Source organism: Thunnus maccoyii, chromosome 17 (assembly GCF_910596095.1).
Source record: "Thunnus maccoyii chromosome 17, fThuMac1.1, whole genome shotgun sequence".
Classification (NCBI taxonomy): domain Eukaryota; kingdom Metazoa; phylum Chordata; class Actinopteri; order Scombriformes; family Scombridae; genus Thunnus; species Thunnus maccoyii.
Genome location: NC_056549.1, coordinates 4396702 through 4403077, shown reverse-complemented (window position 1 = coordinate 4403077; position 6376 = coordinate 4396702). Strand labels below are relative to the sequence as shown.

The 6376-nt window shown below is 44.4% G+C and overlaps 1 protein-coding gene across 3 annotated transcripts in view; it reads right to left on the bottom strand.

Moving 5' to 3' along the window:
- Positions 1–5705, bottom strand: part of hivep2a (HIVEP zinc finger 2a) — a 123885-nt gene extending 118180 nt beyond the window's left edge. For 2 of the 3 annotated variants that reach the window (XM_042390118.1, XM_042390117.1), the window contains exon 1: positions 5284–5705. The gene's annotated coding sequence lies outside the window, so the exon portion shown is untranslated. Of the gene's footprint in view, positions 1–3210; positions 3295–5283 lie in introns of those variants that run through there. The other variant, XM_042390119.1, reaches the window with a different exon arrangement.
- Between the last annotated feature and the right edge of the window lie 671 nt (positions 5706–6376).

Sequence of the window (6376 nt, the reverse complement as noted above, 5' to 3'; positions counted from 1 at the left end):
ACCTGACCGTCTGCACAGATGTGTTTTCATCCATGTTTATTTTTCAGCTGGATCACATCTGGCGCTCGTCTAGAATTCACACAACCGTACTCAGTCTGTAACTCTCCTCTGTGTGAACGTGATGTTGCTTTGTGGTTCGGGGTTGTGGAGTAACTGTGCTCCTAACATTTTGCAACCCTCATATATGTTTTATGGGGTGGACAAAATATTAGGAACACCACCGCCGCCAACTACGACCTCAATAACAAACATAAAGTAGATTTATAAGAAAACGTATAAGCTTCGTAAAAGTAGAATTCATGGCAGAGATGTTGTAGATTGAGCAGGTGTTCCTTATGTGCTGCTCTTTAAAGACCCACACAACACTTCAACTGTACATTTGATGCACTTTTGACTAAATCGCAGTGAGTTTTGAGTCTACCGATTCATTTTGTCTATAAAATATCAAAGATAACAAGCTAGTAGATGAGGACGACGTCTTTAAATTACTTTCTCTGTTTGACTAACAATCAGAAAAACGCTTTATATTCAGATTAAAATGACATGAGACGCATAAAGCAAGCAAATGTAACGAGCAAAGTTACTTTTCAAGCCATTTCGACAGACAAATTTCCAATGTTGGAATAAAATCATGAGAGTTTTGCTAAAGTTGTGGCTCGTTCCCGTCATCTGGATTGTTTGGTGTGAGGTCACATCTTGACGTTCTGATAAAATCAAACATGTTTAATATTATCAGGAGTTTTTCGTCTGGGCTCATGCAAATTAGTGAAGTTCAATGACGTCAAGATTGTCAACGACGAATAGGTACGCTCTCTCCGGCGCCAAACAGGAAGCGGGTAAAAACCAGGTAAACAGTAAACACGGCGGGAACTCCGGGGAGTCCTCGCCGTGTGTCTCCGTTCTCTCAGACGGGGTCGTGTCCACATCATTCTGCGGTGTCTTCTCTTTTTCTTTTTTTGGCTGGTTTCTCAGAACAAAACCACTGCGCACACACACACACACACACACACACACACACACACACACACACACACACCAAAGGGCAGCTGTGGCCAAAAGCTTACTTGTGTTTCTGCTCCATTGTTCAAAAGTTTTTCTCTTCTTGTAAATTTCCACCAGGAGCAGGATGGGAAATAATCTCAAAAGGAATCTAGTTGCAGTCTTTTTTAAATAACGACCCGGTCTTTTCAAAATTATGACACATTGTCTTTAAATGTGAGAAGGTGTTTAGTCTTTTCAAAGTCTTCTAGTGTATGGTCGGCATTAGACAAATAATCTGTTATTGAAGTAATTATCTCGGCGCTGCGTGCAAGATGTCGCTATTAACGGTTTTAAAAGAACATCAGCGGAGAATCTTATGAGAGCTGATGGTGTTTATCATCGCCGGTACAAGCAGACGACGAAACGCTTGATGGATGATGAACCTCAGTGAATGTAAGCTGTGATGAAAGCTCAACTGTGAGAGAGAGAGTGTGTGTGTATGTGTGTGTGTGTGTGTGAGTGTGTGTGTGTGTGTGTGTGAGTGTGTGTGTGAGTGTGTGTTATTCTATCACACCATGCCATACATCTGCTGTCATCTCAAATTCTCCAGCTATGATGTGTGCGCCTTGTTAATTGACAGCAAATGCAAACTTTAACCATCTGGAGCGAACTAACAGACACCCGGATAGAAAGAGAGAGAGAGAGAGAGAGAGAGAGAGAGAGAGAGAGCTACAAGAAGGAATACAGAGTAAAGGTGAGTTTGCAGGTAAATAGACATTCAGGTTTAAGGCACCTTGTGGGGATTTTGATCACTAGTTGCACTATGGAGCAGTTTTTTAAAGGAGTCGTTGTGTTTGTCTCATGCATGTGTGCACGCTCGGATGACATGATACGCGTTCCTGCCAACGGTTTCACACTATTCCACTGATCCACAGGTGGCTGTAGAAACGCAGTAACGCCTGCTAACAAGTAAACATGGATGTAAACAATGCAGGTTTCAGAATGTTAAAGAAAAAACAGCTTTACAAATGGTTTTGGTTCTTTAGCTGTTGATATTTGCAGGTTTTATGAGGAAGAAAATGCATTCAAAAGGTTTTTTTAGACTTTAAGCGAACACAAAATGCCTTTTAGACTGAAAGTTTTACAAGAAAACTCTGCATTCCACCTTTAATTCTTACAAAAATGAAACGAGGCTGCTGGACAGCATCAACGTCAACGATTCTGACCTAAAATGAACCCAAAATGTGTTTGTAAAAGTGACTACAGCACACTTACTGTAAGCGTCTTTGGACAAAAAACAAAAAAAACAGAAACCAGATCAAGGGCCATCTTTGAACAGACTAATGAAATGTAATATATGAGTGTTGTTTCAGTGGCTTGTACACACTACAGCGATGCCACCTCCCACACACACACAGGTCTGAAGCTGGCATACCAGTCCTCATATGCAGCCACCAGTCTGAGGCTAACCATCGCTAAATACTAGCTATTTAAAACTGATGTGACCCAGCTGCTTTAAAGTGGCAGATTGGACACTTCAAAACTTAAAATGCTCCCAAAACTTTCTGTCCTTTTTTTCCTCTTTCCTCCACTTTCAACCATAAACATTTGCTTTCATCTGACACTGATTATTGTCAGCGATATCCGTCCGTGCACTTGTCAGCTGTACATACAGCACTGTGCAAAAGTTTTTTAAGGCACACACACACACACACAGATGTTTAGATCCTTAATCCTAATGCAACACCGTCGTCTGATTGGTCCCAAATGTATTTCTGCGGCATGACAACAACAACAACCCCCAAACATCCAGCCAGAGTCATAAAGAAGAACTATCTTCAGCAACAAGAAGAACAAGGAGTCCTGCAACAGATGGTTTGGCCCCCGCAGAGCCCTGATCTCAACATCATGGAGTCAGTCTGGGGATTAACATGAAGAGACAGAAGCAGCTGAGACGCCCAAAATCCACAGAAGAAGAACTGTTGCAACTTCTCCAAGACGCAGGGAACAACCGACCTGAAACACTGCGTGCAGGTGAAGCTGTTTTAGATTAATAAAAACTATTTATAGCATTTTTAAAAGCATCCTCACTTTACTTTTAGCGCCTTAAACTTTCACATCACTGTACGTACTAGTCAAATAATCATCTTGCATATTGTACTTCACACACACACGCGCATGCATACACACATACAAGGCCTAAAACTTGTGCAGGAGACAAACTCACACCTCACTCAGTCTCTCTCTCTGTGCTCCGAGCGTGCGTGCGTGCATGCATGGACGCGCGCGCTCTCCTACGCAGTACACCACGATAGCCATCTGAGGTGGCAGCGGGACAGATGGTACGTAGGTCGGGCCTCTCTAGCCGCGCACGCTCTTACGCACACACACATTTACCACAGGCACGTGCGCATTCACCAGTCCTGATAGCAGAATACACACATACTGTAATGATCTCTTAAAGCTCATAACACAAACACAAACAAGGTTTTTTTTTTGCAGCAGCAGCATCCGTAAACATCATCATCAGTTGCACGGTCTATTATTTTTTTTAATTCTCTGGTGTCGACATTTAGCTCCCGTTCTCTCTCTCTTAATTGTTTTGCAGCGCACTCAGCTTTTTTCATGGTTTCTAAAAATATCATCTTTACAGTGTCAATCCTGGTTCAAAATTAGACGCTTTTTTCCTCAACAACAAAGGCAATAAAAACACACAGATGTGACAGTAATGTTTGTGCAAATAAGCCCGCAGAGAATTCCGGTTTTATTATTAATAATATCACAGGCTGTTATAATCTCTCCGTTGTGTTAGTAGTTTTTATTTTATTATTTATATCTTTATATGTATTTTGCATTGGACGCTTGATTTTTTATGCCTCCTTATTGTTAATGTGTGCTTTATTTGCGCCTCCTGTGACATATTAAACATCAAAGACGCTCACTGACAAATAAAAGTCATGTTGGCAGCAGCTGGGCACCACAGTGTCCTTCAGCCGCAGCTCAAACCCTCATGTTGCCAATCATCCGGCCCCGCTGTGGCGTCCTTGAGCAAGAATCCCTGTCACCTGTTGCATACAGTAGTAGTGTTTGACCCTGACCTCTGACCTCTGACCTCTCTGTGGTGTTGGTGTTGGTGTTGGTAGGAGGAGCAGGGGAGGGAGGGGGGGAAAAGGAAAGCTACAGATGAGTAGCGGATCAGAGGATTATGACGCGCAATAACACACGACCTGCTTATACTACGAGACTGTAAAATCTCCTCTATGGAAATGCAGTGAAGAAACGCTGAAATATATTTTTTTTCCAGCGAGAGCGTATCAGCAGGCTTGTTAAAGGGAGAGAGAGGCAGAGAGAGAGAAGCGGCAAAGGCCCGGCCGTACGTCGGAGTCTCCCCGGCCGGGGCCCCTCTCTAGACGGCAACACGTCATGGAACATTCCCGGAACCAGCCAGCGCACCACCCACCATCTCTCTCTCTCTCTCTCTCTCTCTCTCTCTCTCTCTCTCTCTCTCTCCCTCTCTCTCTCTCTCTCTCTCTCATACAGACACACAAACAGAGGAAACAAACGATGTGCATATGAGATAAAGTCACTCCCTTCTGAAAAAGAGTCACAGTTTTCATTTGTGGAGACAAACTGTACAACAACATAAACTGTACTGTAGCAACAAGCCCTCTATTTCACTGTGTCAGGAATGTCACACTGGTGAACATACTGTAGCAGTAACAAGGAAATACCACAGAGAGTGCGCTAAGGTCACACTTTAAACTCACTTTTCAACAGTCCGCGCGCACTACACACAAGTGATTATAAGAATATTATGGGGACGTTATGAGGATTTGCAGGTGAACTTTTAAGCCACCCAGAGGCTGTTTGTTGCTGCTCATAAACGCGCAAATACAGAAAATCGACCTCTCAGATCACACCATCACACCCACCCGAGCTTCCACTTTCACAGCTTCATATCCACCAACACCCCCCTCTTCTCCTCCTCCTCCTCCTCCTCCTCCTCCTCCTCCCCCCTCTCTCTCCCTCTATCTCTCTCTCCCCCGGCCTTGCAGCCAGCCTGGCCGTGCAGGCTACTGCAAATTCCTCAGGATATTACGCAACCCGAGTAATCTGCATGCAATGCAATGCGTGCCCGGGGTATTCCCCCTGCATAGCCTTGCCCTTATAAGCTAAACAAAAGACCAAGTGCCATGAGAACAGAACATAATGTCCGTCATTGCGCAGAAAACCCCGCTGTCAGTGTGAAATGTGTGAGAATATGTCCGGTAAGGGTTCCGTTTTTTCCAAACCCGCACTTACCTTCTGTTTGCGCTCCGGCTGCGCGTCTCCGTCTCCGTGCGAAAATGACAACAAGCAAACCCCGGTGACAGGAGATCCGATTCCGGGCAGGCTTGACACCTCGCTGATTGTCCGTTAGAAACAGCCAGAGGACGGTTCTTAGAAATCCACAAGAGTCGAGGGGGAGCGGTGAAAACGTCGCGGCGACGCGGCCGATGGAGGAAAAGTTGCGCGTAAAAATGGAAGGAATCCTTTCCGACCGGATTTCTGCTGCCGGAGCTCCACTACTGCAGTCAGACAGACAGTAAATGTGTGCGTCTGACTGTGTTGTGAGTGTGTATGTGTGCGTGTGTGAGGGTGAAATCGGGAGACACATACACACGCACACACACACTCATACGCACACGGGGGTTATTCCAAGCGCCACTTCCCAGAATAGCAGCATAGAGGAGAGGGAGAGAGAGAGAGAGAGAGAGAGAGAGAGAGAGAGAGAGAGAGAGAGAGAGAGAGAGAGAGAGACGGGGCGGCAGAGAGCGAGAGAGAGGGCGTGTATATGTGTGTGTGTGTCTGTATGTGTGTGTGTATGTGTGTGTATGTGTGTGTGCTTGTGTGACGTCGTCGGATCCCCCAGCGCGCAACAAGGGCAGAGGGAGGGGAGGGGAGGGGAGGAGGAGCACTGGCCGAGGACGAGGCTCTGTCTGCCGGCTCAGAGAGAGCAGGATTCCCCGGTCACCTCTGGAGCGACCTGTCTGTCTGACTGAGTGACTGTCTTCCTGCCTCCTTGCTTCCTGTCTGTCTATACAACCAGCTATAAGTTACGACTGGACCTGAATACATTAACATACAGTTTGCATATGCATGACCTATTTATAATATTGATATATATGAATATTATGAATATACTCGTAATCATAAATATATTTTAATATCTAAATAAATACTACTAACAAAAATACAAATTCTAGTTTACAGTTAGGCCAAATAATAGTCATTATTATTGTTATTGTATATAATAAATATATCCCACTCTCTGAAATGTGCACAGTTATAAGGAACAAGTTGTTGTGTGATAATCTGATCATATTTATTTACGAATATGACAAATATAAACTTA